Source organism: Diabrotica undecimpunctata, chromosome 3 (genome assembly GCF_040954645.1).
Source record: "Diabrotica undecimpunctata isolate CICGRU chromosome 3, icDiaUnde3, whole genome shotgun sequence".
Taxonomy (NCBI): domain Eukaryota; kingdom Metazoa; phylum Arthropoda; class Insecta; order Coleoptera; family Chrysomelidae; genus Diabrotica; species Diabrotica undecimpunctata.
The window spans coordinates 88,042,227-88,059,031 of NC_092805.1; the positions used below are offsets into that span (position 1 = coordinate 88,042,227).

Below are 16,805 nucleotides of genomic sequence, written 5' to 3' on the forward strand. Positions count from 1 at the left end.
CCTGTTATGATTGTAAGCTTATTTCTGTCAATTTGCACAATACTTCAATATTCAGAAAGCCTTCGATCAGGTTTGGCACACAGGCCTGATCGGCCACCTTACTTTACTGCCTATCTCCTTCATGCTATTAACACCATTAACTCCACAAGCTGGAGTCACTCAGAGCTCAATTCTAGCACCAATATTATACACAGTCTACAACAGTGACATCCCCCACCAGTTGACTAGATAAGAGTCATCATTATTATTTGCTGACGATACACTATTCTCTGCGGGAACGTACAATGTAACGCTGAGACATGTGTCTGTGTTCGATAGAGCACAGGGCCAGTTGAACAGAATTGTCAGGTGGTGCAACAAATGCGAGAGTCACACTCAATTCCTCCAAAAGTCAATTAATTTTATTTAAATCCCCTCACAGTCGCGGGAGTTCATTTAAGAAGCACTATCAACTGGAACATTAGCAAAGACGCCCTAGAGAGGGTAAGAAAAACAACTAGACTCCTGAGCGCGCTGTCTGGAAAACTCGGAAATACCTCTGATAAAACTCTCTTGCACATCTAGAAGATTTTCATCAGACATATCATCGAATACACGGAGTGTGTCTATACGTCACTAAATATTCGCCAAACCAATGCCATTGTGACAACAGAAAGGAAAATCCTTAGAAAATGCATGAGGAAACATGCAGATGATCCGTCAGCACTAGTTCACCAAATTGCGAATATAACATCAATAAAAACAGAGTCCGATCTCTCAGCAAAAGATACGTCCTCCGCACAATAGCTGGCTCCAACAACAGAGCTAAGCAAACTCTAAGGACTTCCTGCCACCGCCGAGGACACATACTCACCAGGTTTCCCCTAACAAAAGTTCCATTCCGTCCAGCCAAGCTTCTAAACTTTGCTGGTAACGAACTTCCTGATGAGTACTTCGACATCCTCGAAGCAACTCCCCTCAAATATTGCAGGTAAACTAACTGCACACCAAAAACGCTAATTCACAACCGTTCCTAGTATGGTTGGTAACACCGGAGGTACCTTCGCTCATGGCTTGGTTGGCTAGTCTAAATTCTCCGTCATAGCGCTCCTTTTCTACATCACCACCATTTAAGCCCCCGCTCTCTAACTCTAACCGCATACCACTCCGAAAACACTACTCGCAACTAACTCGCCCCCCTCAAAAGCTCCCAAAAAAAAGGAGTAGCCCTTCCTTGAAGAAGCGTAAGCTTAAAAAAGGTACTAACGTTCAGATTCGATGACTGGGTATACGTTCCCAATAAATAGTATCTTTCTCTTTTAGTACTTCTTTCTTCACTTCTTCGTAACTAGATAATGTGATTCCCAAATATTACACTTTCACTAATTGTTCCATTATTTTGTTGTTAACAATCAATTTACATCGCGTCCTAAGGATTTGTGATACTTTGATTTGTAATAAATTATTCTTTTTTGTTCTGCAAAAGAGAACTGTGTTCATAAAATATTCTATAACGTGTTTTAAGTATATGAATAATCTCCTTTCTGCGGCTGTTTGTGTTGTGTATTATTACCTTACGTTTTCCAAATGATAAGTCCGGGGGAATAGTTTTAATAGTCTCTTATAATCTCACGTTATAAAGGCTCATTTGGCAGGTTTAGCTCATGAAACGTGTCCCTAGACTCATTATATTTTAATAACGACTGAGAAGCGAGGGAGTGTTGACAATAAAGGCCTAATTGTCTGAATAAATAAATTTTATTATACCCTTTAGCGAACATCAGAATCCGTGCGTCGTCGTACCGAAATTTGATACTACGATTAAGTAGAAAATTTGCTTATGATTACAAACAAATCTTAAAATTAATATTCGTTGTTTGCCAACGTTATTATTTCGGTATTGTTGTAGAACGAAAACAGATTATTTTGTCAATATGCGGCATTTAAAGTTGTATATTACGTCAAGAACGAAATTTGAAAACAATAAAAAAAAATATTTCTTTAGATTTAGAGTTTGTAAACCTATTTCAGTAAAATACAACATTTTAAGAATATATAACATTTAATGACAATAATAATAACATAATAACAGCAGTATATCGACATATTCCAAAGTCATACCCAAAAAAAGTACCACTTACACCACGAATATCAAAAAATTTTACTTTCTACACATCAGAAACATTGAGGGTGACAAAAAAATTAATAAGATTTGGCTTGGTTTGAACATGACACATTATGAAAGGTGTGCAAGAGAATGGAATTAGCCGTAGGAACTACAATTTTAAATTGGCCTCTACAATGAATCTGATATTAATCGATCTGATCAAAATAAAGAGGGTATGTTGACTAGGCCAAAGAAATTATAACACAGAGAACAACACCGATATATTACCGCCCCCAAAATAACAGACATTAATTTGAAACTACTTCCAGAGTTCAAGGTAAAGAACGGCGAATAGTTCTTGAATTGAAACCAATCAACCAAAGAATAAGTGTTTTAATAATCTAGGAAAATCACTGCAATAAAAATAGATGCCTACAATAGATAGGACACTAGTAAGAGCAACCATCGCGACATATTTTATTGGCGAAACCCGTGAGAACTAGAAGAAAAGGTAGACCACAATTGAGATGAGATGGTGCAGATGAGGATGCAAGCTAGTTCGGTGTTGCCAACTGGCATCAATTGCAAAGAATCGAATAGAAATGAGGAACAAGCTTAGGAAGGTTGAGGCTCAACTTTGGCAGTAATACCATGATGTTGTTTAGACCATATAAAAATAATAAGCGAGGTGCACTCTGTAAAACTCATAAATAATCAAAGTACATACGAGGAAGAAGGATATGCATATCCACAACAAGATCAAGGGATCAAATAGAAAAAACAACTAAGAATATTACCAGTAAACACTATAATGGGTATCAACAGGTATCATGGGTATAACAGAAAAAAAAAACACAAGAGTGAATCAAATTAGCTTTTTCCTTCCGACGTTTTCACTTAGATATGCTTCATAATCTGGATATTTACAAGAGTAAACTATGGATAAAATTATGATAGAGAAAAGAAAAATTTATTAGAGAAGTGACTAAGATGCGAGATGTTACAGAACTAAGTTAAAAACTGGAACTTTCCAGGTTATATCACATCAACTTGGTTCTCGAAAAATAAAAATTTCCTATAATTGATATATATATATATATATATATATATATATATATATATATATATATATATATATATATATATATATATATATATATACAGTGTGACCCATTTAGATTGGAAACACCTCTATAAAATTTGAAGTTGTTAACCGATTTTAACCAAATTTTTTTTAAATATCATGTAATAAAAGGTCTATTGCGGGACATAATATGAAATATTTAATTAAATTTTCAGGGCATTCTACGATACTTTTTCTTCGTCGAAACTGGAGAATTTGTATTAGCGATTTTTTTATTGAAAAAACTTCTACGCCATTGGATTTAGAGTGGCTTCAAATAGCTATGACAAAAATTTCATTAAAATATATTTATTAATAATGAAGTTATGACAACTTAAAATTTTAAAACTCACTAAGCTACGAGTCAAAAAGAACACCCTGTATCAACAGATAACCATAAAACTAATTACTTTTCAAATAATTTTAATAATATACCACTACTAGACAAAAAAATGTTTAAAATAGCATAAAAATTTAATGCAAGTAACGCACTTACATTATTATTAACTTTACATGCTACAACTTAAATCTCAGTTGCCATGACAACGATATTACTGTTTGACATTATTTGTGTCATACAAATTTCAGTGCTAGCATAAACTTATGCATAATATCTGCAACAATATTTACTTCAAATTATTTTAATAATATTTTGAGCCATGGCTGCAAGATTAAGTTTGAGAGAAAAAATTGAAATTATACGTCTTTTGGGAGATAACGATAGAAGTGCCAGGGAAGTTTGTACAATATTTAATGACAGACATGTGGATCGTCCTAATATTAGCTGCGGTACGGTAAACAAAATAAACAGAATATTTAATGAATATGATGCAGTATCAAAACTAATTTTAAAAAATAACCCGTTACAAAGAAGAAGAGGATATGATCAAATTATTTTAGATCATTTCAGAAATAACCCAAATGCCAGTTTAAGGAATGCCAGTTTATAAGGAATGCAAGTTTATATTTGAATGTGCTTCGAGAGAGTATTCGGCGATGTCTTAAGGTAAATAATATTAAACCTTTCAAACCAAAATTCTTACACACATTACAAGAAGGCGACGAAGCAAAACGTTTAGAATATTGTTTATGGGCCCAAGGTGAATATTTATACAATATAAATTTTCTAAAAAAACGTGTTGTATACTGACGAAGCCACTTTCACTACAAATGGAGTAGTATCATCACAAACTTGTCGCTATTGGACAGCAGATAATCACCATTGGGTAATAAACTGTAAAAGCCAGTATTCTCAAAAAATCAATGTCTGGTGTGGTATACTGAACGAGCGAGTTATTGGTCCTTTCTTTTTTGAAGAAAACTTGAACTCACAGAACTTTTTAGAATTTTTAAACACCGACTTGTAGGATGCTATTCATGAGCTCCCAATTAATGAACGGTTAAATTTGTATATCCAGTTAGATAGGTGTTCTGTTCATTACGCCAGAACCGTGAAGCAATGGCTAAATGAAAATTTTCCGAACCGTTGGATAGGCCGGGGTAGTCCGTTGATAGATTGGCCACCCAGATCTCCAGATCTCACAATTTTAGACTTCCTTCTCTGGGGAGTTATCAAAAAAAAAGTTTACCAAACCCGTGCAAGAGACGTAAACGAACTTCGTGCAAGAATTCGACAAGCATGTGCAGAAATTACTCCCCAACAACTAAGAAATTTAATTAGAAATATTCATAAACGCTACAACAAATGTATCCAATTAGATGGTGGATTGGTAGAGGCAACTAGGATTTAAACTAAAATTATGTTTCCATGTTTCTGTTAATACAGAGTGTTTGTTTAACGTTAATACAGAGTGTTTTTTTCTTAGTGAGTTTTAAAATTTTAAGTTGTTATTAATAAATATATCTTAATAAAATTTTTGTCATAGCTATTTGAAGCCACTCTAAATTCAGTGGCGTAGAAATTTTTTTAATAAAAAAATCGCTAATAAAAATTCTACATTTTCGACGAAGAAAAAGTATCGTAGAATGCCCTGAAAATTTAACTAAACATTTCATATTTTGTGCCGCAATAGACCTTTTATTACATGACATTAAAAAAAAAATTTGGTTAAAATCGGTTAACAACTTCAAATTTTATAGAGGTGTTTCCAATCTAAATGGGTCACACTGTATATATATATATATATATATATATATATATATATATATATATATATATATACTAAAAGCTTGCGAAAATAGTTTTGTATTGTATTACGATTGTATTAATAGGAAAAGCAAATGTTAATGAAAATAAAACCTACCATAAAGATAATCGGTCTGTGACATTTGACACGGATTTAAGAAATGTACTTACTCTATCTACGATTTTATTGTACTATTATCAATGCTATTTTTTATTGTTACATAATGCAACTATTTACAAAACGGGTTGAGTGATGACTCTTATCTGACAATGACACCTGAAATTTTAATACAATAATTATATAGATTGTAGTAGCGTCTAGTGTAGGATGAATTATTGGCTATCCTAATTATTGTTGGAAAAAACTGATATACATAATTTGCATTAACATAATCTAATCATCGAAAGAAAACCTAATTAATTCGAGTAGTCTGCCAACCAAACTTATTGTTAACATTTTTTTTATTAAAAATACTTTGAATATAATCTGTTAAATAAACAACGTTTATTTTGACAACGATAATAACATAAGTGTCACGCACTTATATTACACAGTGATATTATTTCTGATTTGCAAAATGGCTCAAATACCAACTAAAGGCATTTAAAATACACATATGTAATTACGATATTTTTCGATGGCTCGTTATGAGTTATATTACCCTTTTTCTGGGCATATATAAGTAAGAAGCGGCACTGTCTCCAATGGCGCTACAGACCAAATCGGGCCCTGTCCATTCCTTTCTTCGGCTATACTCCTCCAGTTATCCACTCTCAACGTCTCTCTAGCATCAGTGCTTAATCCGTCAGATCATATGGTACCCATCCACTAGACCTGTACAAGTTGGGTAGAATTCTGGAAAGGGCATGATTTATAAATGGACGATGTAAAACAAGCATTACGAACCGTTTATAGCAGATGGTTTACAAAAACAAAAAAAATAACAAAAACCTTTAATTTCATGCGGTAGGTATACTTAATTATCTGATAACTAATATCAAAGAATTACTCTAACGTTTTTTTTTTGTTTGTATGACGGACGCATCGTTGTTTCCCCGTCCTCATCCCTGTAACGAAAGTCCGCTATTGAGCTTCTCTTATATTTTAAAAACAGCTGAACAGCTCGACGTAAGCTGAAACTTCAAATAAAAAGTGGAGTGGGATTTATGAGTGTGGTAATTCTACATTATGAATCAGACGAGTGATATAAATGTGGCAAAAATAGAAAACAAAAAAGAAGTGCTTAATAATAACGTTACAATAATAAAATAGGTCAATACTTAAAGATGCTTTACTTAATTTTTTTAAATTCCAAAATATGAAGATGTGCACATTTTAGGTAAGTATTTAATTATATCAAAACGTTTCTAAATATATCAATATTTCTGGTTTCCTTTTTCTCAAATCTAAAAAAACTAACTCATTTTTATTTAATTTTAATATCGTCCAATAAGAAATCGAATCCAGCCAGTCAACAAATCCAAACAACGAATACTTGTTCTGTACTAATTATCTGACCCGCCCACATATTTCTGCAGTTTTTATTAGTTTATTAGTACTATTTATCACACCCATTAATGGACTGTCTTATCATCGAAAATCATTATCACAATACTTAGTAAAGTTAGTCACACCTACAAAATCGTAAAAGTGAGGAAACAAACAAGTAAAAATATTTATTTTCGAATACGAATTTATTAGTTAAAATATTAGGCATAATTTTCATGCACATTTATAATATAAATACACATTTTTGACTCACGTTCCTCAATCTCAACGTGAAAAAAATCGAACTATTGAATTGGTGTTGCAATACTTAGGTTTATTTGATAAAAGTCGAGAAAAATAACATAAATAAATATGGTAGTTACTCACATATACAATAGGAAATCCGATAAAATCTGCGTTTTTAATTGTGGACGAATACGAAGTAAATGAGTCTGAGCTATATATTTAGAAATAAGAGGTTGTTCAGAAAAAATACTTTTCTCCCTTATACGCATGTAGGTATTTACTGTATAGCCGTATGAACGAAGCATATAGTCAAAAAGCCAAAACCAAAAGTCAAAAATAAACTTCTGGACTTATCACGAACCTTCGTTGACCAGTCGCCAATAATTTGTCATTATACAGTGGTTATTTAATGCAATAACAGTATAGATTTTTAACTTATTTTTGTAAACATGTCTGTTTATACGCCCGCAGAAAAAGGTTAAAATAATAAAATGGTTTTATGGTGGTAATTCTGGACAAGAGTGTGTAGATTTATTTTCTGTGTTTTTTTAAAGGAGACCAATTCCTTGCGTACAGTCAATTTATAATATTGTTAAAAATTTTGAGAGTTGTTATTGCCTCAAAAATTGCACAAAATGTCACGCTCAAGAAGTGGCACCAGAAAAATTTGAGGAAATAGAATACCGGGATACGCAAATTTGTGCAACAATCAACTGCATAAGTTAAGGCACTATATTTATGGATGTACCTTACAGTGCTAATCTATGGGTCAGAAACTTAAATTCTTTCGGAGGTAATGTGAATCAGTTACGTAGATCGTAGAGAAAAAAATTAATAAAGGTATTACGTTCATGAATACGGAACCGTTCATGAACACGAAGTGTACCTTATAAGAAGTCACAATGAAATGCTACCTGGACTAGTGTCGGAGATAAAGAAAGCGAGGCTAAGATTGGGAGGTTATTATAGAAAGCATATCACATCACCAATCATTGCAGCAACTCTACCAAGGAACTCCAGGAAGCTGAAGACATAAAAAAAGACTAGCCTTCGTTTTCGTACGTTTTTTAAGAAAATCTGAGGAAGAGGAAAGTCGTAACTCAATGAAAAGTAGGTGAGGATCTATGTTCCTGGAAGTAGGCAGACACAGGCCCACCAAAGCTGTAGCGTCGCGGAATATTAATATGTAATACAAAAACGTTTGTGACGTTTTGAAATCTCTGTCAATAATTTACGCTCTTATGTAGTTAGTAAGTAAATAATAAAAATAAGTGTAATATAAAAAATTTATAGTTGCTCTAAAACTATACTAAAATCGACACTACCGTTTATTTTATAGGCCAGAAAATACTTAAATTCTTCGCAATATGTATGTCGTAAATTGTATCTATCTTTAGTATCATAAAAACTGCATTAAGAATCCATCGGCCTGGGTTATCCTTGTATGTATATATTTTTTCACATAAAGTATCCACATCACTTATTCAGGAGCTGAAGTTTTCAATCACGTCTAAGCTATCTTTACAGACAATATTTTCACGAAGGTAGAATAGAAGCATTCATGTGCAATGTATTATTTAAAATATATAGACGTTATTAATAACATATTTTGCGTTTTAAGCAAAATGTTAATCAAAAAAGTAAAATATGACCTACTTTAACGTAACGTAAATTTTATGTCCCCTTGTTCCGACTCCAAAAAGCAGCTATAACAAGCAGAAAAGTGAGCAATTACGAAATGCTTCTACCCCTGTTACCGAGAGAATTTAAAAATAACACGGAAAATACGAGCAACCATTTCAACCAATAATTAGTTTAAAACCTCATTCCCTTCTCTTTGTACTTGGGCATTTTTCTGTTGACCTACACTACATTAGGGTTTAGCTTAAATTAAGCGGGAATACGTAATGGTGTTTAAATTAAGTTAGGGATCTCAGCTGCTTTGCTGCAGAAAGGTCTGATACTGAAGTGTAACATAAATCATTTCCATGAACTTAAATTCCTGCTGCGATTTATTACAAGCATCGATGTTACTATAATGGTTCTATAGGGATTGACCGATAACTACAAAGCATAACATAGCTAAATTTTTATCATTATTACTCAGGCTGTTAAAAGTTGTCTAGCTTTATAGTTACTTTATTTACTTTAAGGAAATGAAATGCAATGCATTATTCTTGAGCTATATTTTTTTTATCTTTCCAATTCCTTTATATTGGCGAACGCAAGACATTACAGCTTACTACAGTAGAAAAGTCATTATCACTTTTGAGGAAAGTAGAGTAAAAGTTGACTAATTTAGTATCATCATCATCATCATGGGAGGCTAAGTGTGATGAACTGGACAGATTTATGGGTGGAACAAAAGTGGCACAAGCTTGGAAAACATTAAAGCAGTTTAGGAAAAATGAGAAAAATGAAGACAACATTTCTCTCATAAAGTTAAATGAATGGGAAGAATATTATACGAAACTGCTGAAAGAGGACAGAGTAGAGTACAGATGGGAAAAGATAAAGGAATTTATAGACAACAGAAACGAAACACAGGAAATCCCTATAATAACATTATCTGAATTGACGGAAACCTTAAAAGAGGTTAAAAACGGAAAAGCCGCAAGGCCTGGAGACATTCCCATAGAGCTGGTTAAATATGGACCGACTGAACTTTTAGAATTAATAGTAGACCTTTTCAATAAATGTATGTGTGGAGACCAGGAAATTCCTAAAGATTGGAATAAATCTTATATAAGCTCCATATATAAGAGAGAGAATAACAGAGACTGTTCCAATTATAGAGGTATTAGTGTGACGAGCTCTGTGGGCCGGCTGTACGGCAGAATATTAAAGAAGATGGTTGAAAGACAGATACAAGATATTAAAGAACAAAGCGGCTTTCGTACCGGGAGATCCTGCCTTGATAATATGTTTATCCTACGACAAATAATTGAAAAGCGTGTCGAAAGAAGTAGAGAGACCCATTTGGTATTTATAGACCTTGAGAAAGCATATGATAGTGTCCCGTTAAAGAAAATGTTTGAGGTCCTCGAAAGGTCCGGATTGGATTCGACGTATATCCGAGCGATATATAAATTGTACGAAAATGCAGTTAGTTGTGTAAAAATTGGAAACAGAACCTCAAATGAATTTAAAGTCACTAAAGGCCTAAAGCAAGGATACTGTTTGTCACCGACACTCTTTAAAATATACGTCCAAGAAGCGTTGAGGAATTGGAGAAATAAATGTAGATTTATGGGCATCGAAGTGGGACAAGAAACTCTGTATACATTGTTGTTTGCAGATGATCGGGTGGTGGTTGCAACCGATGAGTAAGATATAAATTATATGAATCGAAAATTATTTGAGGAATATGCCAAACGGGGGCTTACTGTAAACATAAGCAAAACAGAATATTTAAAAATTGGAGGAAATACCACAGATCTGAGGCTTGAAAACGCAGTCATAAAAGGCTGCAACCAGTATAAATATCTAGGAAGCATCATATCAGCAGATGGCAGAATTAAGATAGATGTACTACTACTACTAAGGATATCCACAGTTTTCACTGTTTTCCTTCACTCAACCGTTTTCTCCAATTTTCCCTGTCATTGTCCATCTCGCAGGGTTCTTTTCTCCGTAGCCTCGTCGATTTCATCTCTGAATGACCTTCGGGGTCTTCCTCTCTTTCTTCTTCCAATCGGGCTCCATTCTGTGATTTTGTTTATCCAGCGTCCTCTTTCCGCTCTTCTGACGTGGCCGTACCAGGATAGTCTCTTCTCCTCTATATAGTCGATTATGTCTGATTGCACTCCCATTCTCCGCTTAATCTCTGCGTTTTCAATTCTGTCTCTTTTTGTAAGTCTACAGCTTCTCCTCAGGAACTCCATTTCTACTGCTCTTATTCTACCTCTATTTCTCTTGTTTATTGTCCAGTTTTCGGACCCATATGTCAGGATACTTCTTGTCAGGGTATTATATATTCTCTTTTTTGTCTTTATCGTAATGTTCTTATCCCACAACACTGAGTTTAGTTGTCTTAAGATAGATGTACAAAACCGAATAACCCAAGGGAAAAAATGCATCCGAATACTGAATTCATTACTGTGGTCTAATAAAATAAAGATGCATACCAAACTTCGCGTATACAGAGCAATTGTAGAACCAATTACCACATATGGTGCCGAATGTTGGACGATGACAAAGAATGAACGAGATAAAGTAGACGTTGTGGAAATGGATTATCTTAGAAGGTCATGTCGAGTATCGAGAATGGAAAGAATCAGGAATGAGGAAATACGAAACCGTACAGGAATTAGAGATACTCTTTCAGATAGAATACAAGGAAGGCAATTACAATGGTATGGTCACGTGATGAGAATGGAGGAGGAGCGGTGGCCAAAGAAAGCCTTAATGTATGTTCCGCCAGAAAGAAGGAAAAGGGGAAGACCACCAAATTCCTGGAGAAGAGAAATTACAAACACAATGCAATCTAGAGGCTTAGAAGAGGGAGATTGGAGAGATAGGAAAAGATGGAGGCTGAAATGCGGGAAGCGGCAATCGCCGTAGAACCCCCGTTATATGATGATGATCATCATCATCATCCGGCTCCATTTTCACATCCATTGTTGGATATAGGCCTCCGCCAAACGTCTCCAGTTCTCTCTATCTCTAGCTGCTGCAATCCAGTTTGTTTCTATTCTCCTTAGGTCGTCGGTCCATCGGGTGGGTGGTCTGTCTCGACTTCGCTTGTCGGCTCTTGGTCTCCACTCCAATAATCTCTTCGTCCATCTTCCGTCTTCCATTCTAGCAACATGTCCAGCCCACCTCCACTTTTGTTTATTTATTCGCAGTATAATATCGTCTACACCAGTGCGTCGGCGTATCTCCTCATTTCTCACGCGATCTTTCACGGTCAGGCCCAGCATTGATCTCTCCATTCGCCTTTGTGTTACCCTTAGTTTTCTCAGTTTTCTACCCTCAGTAGCTTTCGTTAAAGTTAGGGTCTCTGCTCCGTAGGTCAAGACTGGTAAGATGCATTGGTTAAATGCCTTCCTTTTCAGGTGAATTGGGGTATTTGTTTTAAAAATGTCTCTCATCCTTCCATATGCCGCCCATCCCAATGTGATTCGTCTATTTAGCTCGCAGGTTTGGTTGTCTCTGGTTATTCTAATTTCATGACCCAAGTATGTGTATTTATCGATTAATTCTACCTTGTTGTTATTGATCTGTATCTCTTCGCTGGGAACCATATTGGTCATCATGTTAGTTTTCTCGAAATTTATCTCCAGCCCAGTTTCTTGTAGTATGTCATTCAGTTCTTGGAGCATGTCTTTGATCTCTCCCAGATTATCTGACAGAAGCACGATATCGTCCGCAAAACGTAGATGGTTATTTGGTGGAATTTAGTATACTTTGCAAATATTCAAGAACGTATCTTTTTAAAATATTTTTAATAAAAGCGATTAATTTTTGAATTAAAGCTTTTATACTGGCGTTGCATTACTTTTTTCTCTATAATAAAATGTTGTCACGTCGATTCACTCTCACTACTCTCAATTAATTCGTTTCTAGTCATCATATATTTATTCTAATCTGATTAAATTAAAAACTGCATGCAAAATAACTAAAAAAATACAGACATAAAATGAGAAGTAAAAAATTAAAAGAATATCTGTGAATAAAAGATTCGATTCGTAACGATTGTCAAAATTTAAAAATAATAAATGTCATCCAATTAATAATAATATTAAATCATCTGTTTAAATGTTTATGAAACTTCTCGTTTTAAAATAATTTCATATAAATAATACAATTATTATTATTTTTAAACATCTTATAATTTATATAATAATTAAATTTACTATCAAATGATATTTATTTATATTTAATTATCATTTTTTCGTCTGAATTTGAAAAGTCTGTCAGAAGTAAACAATATACTTATGTTGCCAGTATGAAGCTTCGTGCTAGTTTACTGTACCGTTTACTGTTTACTGTACCATTATTATTTTTTTAATAATAGGCAATACAGACAAAAAATAGAAGATGTAAGTCAACACATTCAAATCATATTTTAAACGTTAAAATAATCATATAAAATATAAACACAAATCACGGTACTTCAAATTTAATGACAGAATATTTATTCACGTATTCAAGTTATTTTAGACCATGTTTTAATTCCCATATTCTATTAATATCCAGAGTAGCCTAGTCTAGTGTGTATGTGGTTCGGATATTGACTGCGAAACCTATGCATTGCTAAACCAATTCATCGAATGTTGTTTATTCTATACAGTGTGCCAATTGTAAAAACGTGTATATCGGAGAATCATCAAAAAAATAAATGCATGTGCGCTGACAGAACATGCATTAAAGTTAAAACATGAATTTAATTTCGAGGATTCCTGTATTTTGGCAAAGGAAAAAATCCATTCAAAACGTGTTTTCTTGGAAATGTGTTTCATAAAATCCAATACGTCTTGTATAAATAAAAAGTCTGACATAGATAAACTGAGTAACATTTATTGTGATTTACTGATAAAACATCAAAAATAAAATACAGATTTACTTTTACATATACACACCATAATACACCTGCATGCAAAACATGTTGCATACCATCGAGACAGGTTTAATATACTACTTCCATTAATAAAACATGAGGAACACTTAATTACATGTTAATCATACTATTTTTGTTTTTTCTTTCTGTTCTCTATGGATCAGTTAAAACAAACCATTAAAAGATGTCACAAAACGAAGTTTTACTATCAATAACTAAATTTTAAAATGTATTTTGTTCATTATTTTATATGTTATATTTTATATGTGTGTTATTAATGTTGAGTATCATAGCTTTATATAAATAATCTCGACGACTAGTAAGTTGCACTGACAATTTGTGATATATTCTAAATATTTGCACATTCTTCTAATTACAGTGTCTTGAAGAAGGAATAAAAACAATTCCGAAAGCTAGACCAAAAGTCAAAAGAGTGTTTCTGTAACATCCCGGCCAAACTTTCGGATTGCAGCCCTAATAAACTGTGTTGTTTGTTTATATCGACAGTCAATAATATCCAGTATTTCTTATATATATATATATATATATATATATATATATATATATATATATATATATATATATATATATATTGTTGTACTTTTGAATGTCCATAAGCAATAAAAAACCGATATACAAATTTTATTACTTAAATAAAAATTAAAATTATTGATATTTCATAAAGACACGGGCATATGAATTTTCAAACATCCTGTATAAGACAAAATATGTATTTTAAGTTGTTCGAAGAATTGTTCATTAGGCCTCAGAGACAAGACTTTCAAATATTATCGATAAGAAATTTAAATAAGTCGGTTATTGTGAAATGGTTTTACCCGGAATAAAAGTGTATTGGTGTATATTGTTATAACCCGGTCCATGATAGAAAACAACTTCTCATATATTTAAAGTTAGTATATTGCAAATATTACAGGATTGATTGTTGTATAAAATTTCATTAAAATAAAGGACATCTCACATATAGTTCAGTTGAAATTCTATGTATTTTATTCAGGTCATATTACCTATCCCGATTAGGACGCCAATTGGAAAATATTTTGAATCCACGATCAAAGGTAAATCGTACAATTTAAATAGCCTGAGATTGTAATTAATTAATGCTGATTTATTGTGATTAATTGGAGATTAGTTCATTTAATAAATATAGACAGGATTTTTCCTAAGTAAGCAATATAATACAATTTAAATAGCATAACAAAATGGCCCCCAACGTGTAAAGCTTTGAAAAATATTTCTAGTTGGCAAATTTGAAAGGATAGGAGTAGACGAGCAGATATTTGAAAGTTTATATGCCGGGGATAAAGTGAAATATTATGTAAAAATTGAGGACATAAAGATTATATATTTTTTTTAAGATACAATTTACCATAATTGATTTATTCGTGATATTGACAATTTATAGGTTACCATAATTGATTTATTTGTGTGATATTTAAATTTGATAATTTTACCATACTTGAATGATTTGATTGATTTTGACATTTGATATTTTACCATTTGATTTATTTGTGGGATATTGAAATTTGATACTCGTACTCAAGAGTTATTACATTTGAACAGGAAAAGTCCCGTTTGTTGCAACAGACCAGTAGAATTTTATATTTGGCGGGGAAATTATTGCACAAATTTCAAAGTTTCATATTTGGCGGGGATAAATAATCTAACGAACATGTCGGCCACAAGGAGTCAAAGCAAAACGCAAGAAAGGAAAGAGGATAAGATAGAAGAGGAAACAATTATTGATGAAGGATCGGATAATGAAGGAAATGCTACAATAATGGAGGAAAGAAAAGAAACAGGGATGTTAGAAAAATTATTAGCTATGATGCAAATACAGACACAACAAATACAAGAATCGTCACAAAAAATGGATAAAAATCAACTGGAAACAAAACACATAATGGATGAATCACAACAAAGAACGGAACAAAAATTGGACAATTTGGAAGAAAACCAAAGAAAAATGGAACAAAAAATGGAAACGCGTATGGACAAATATGAAAACGAAATAAAAGTCTGTTTAGAAAGAAGTAGGGAAGAAACAGAGAGGAAAATAGAATTGCAGAGAGAAGAAATCGAAACTAAAATGAAGGATATTCAGAGTATGCAAAAAAGGGAATTAGAACAGATAGAAATAAAATTTGAAAATGCGCTACAAGAAGACCGGAAAGAAACGGAAAGGAGATTTAAACAAATTGCAGAGATGAAGATAAGAGGAGTAGAAAGAAAGGAAGTCATCGTACATAGCACAGAAGACGTAAAAGTACGATTTGGCGGGGATATAAGGAAAATACACCCAGTGCCTTTTATAAATAACCTAAAGGAAAAAGTCAAATACATAGGACCGTTTGCAACAGCAAAGGAAACCATCAGAAACCATCTCACAGAAGAGGCAAATCTTTGGTTTGTCAGCAAGGAAGAAGAATTGGACAATTGGCAAGATTTTGAGAGAAGATTCTTAAATTATTTCTGGGGAAAAATCCAGCAACTACAAGTAAATAAAGAGTTACAAAATGGAAAATACCATGAGAGGATGGGCGTATCAGAAAAGATGTACGCATTACAACTCTATAATAATGCAAAACATTTGCAATATAATTATTCATCAGAACAATTGGTAGAGTTGATATCGCGACATTTTGAAGATACCTTGGAAGACCACATAAATCTCCAAAATTACAAGGACATTGACAGCTTATGTCAATTTTTGCAAATGAGAGAATCACATAGGCATGAAAGAAGAGAAAGAAGACCGCAAGAAAATTATAGACAAAGAGAAAACCAAGAATATAGAGATAGAGGTCAAAATTTTAGAAGAGATTATACAAGACGAGAATTCATACCTAGACGGGGATATGAAAATAGACCGAACGGAAGAGAGAATTATGAACCCAGAACCCAGAGATGGAATGAAAACAGGGATCGGGAAAATCAGAGTAGAAATAACCGCCCATACCAAGGAAACAGATACAATAACCCACGGAATGAACAGGAATCTCGCGGTAATCGATTCGGGAATGATAGACCAAAAGAGAACAGAAGAGAAATAAATAATATGCAAAGAGAAGAAAATGAATATGAGAGAGAAGATGACGGGAGAGAAAACACAGAAGAACAACAGGCGTGTTTTCA

General features: G+C 33.2%; 2 protein-coding genes across 4 annotated transcripts in view; one reads left to right on the plus strand and one right to left on the minus strand.

Annotated features, from left to right (window-relative positions):
- The window catches only part of Cals (calsyntenin 1), a 457,567-nt gene that overhangs the window by 343,486 nt on the left and 97,276 nt on the right, over nucleotides 1-16,805 (minus strand). The window lies entirely within an intron of this gene.
- LOC140437016 (glucose dehydrogenase [FAD, quinone]-like) overlaps nucleotides 1-16,805 on the plus strand; it is a 97,878-nt gene that overhangs the window by 1,193 nt on the left and 79,880 nt on the right. The window lies entirely within an intron of this gene.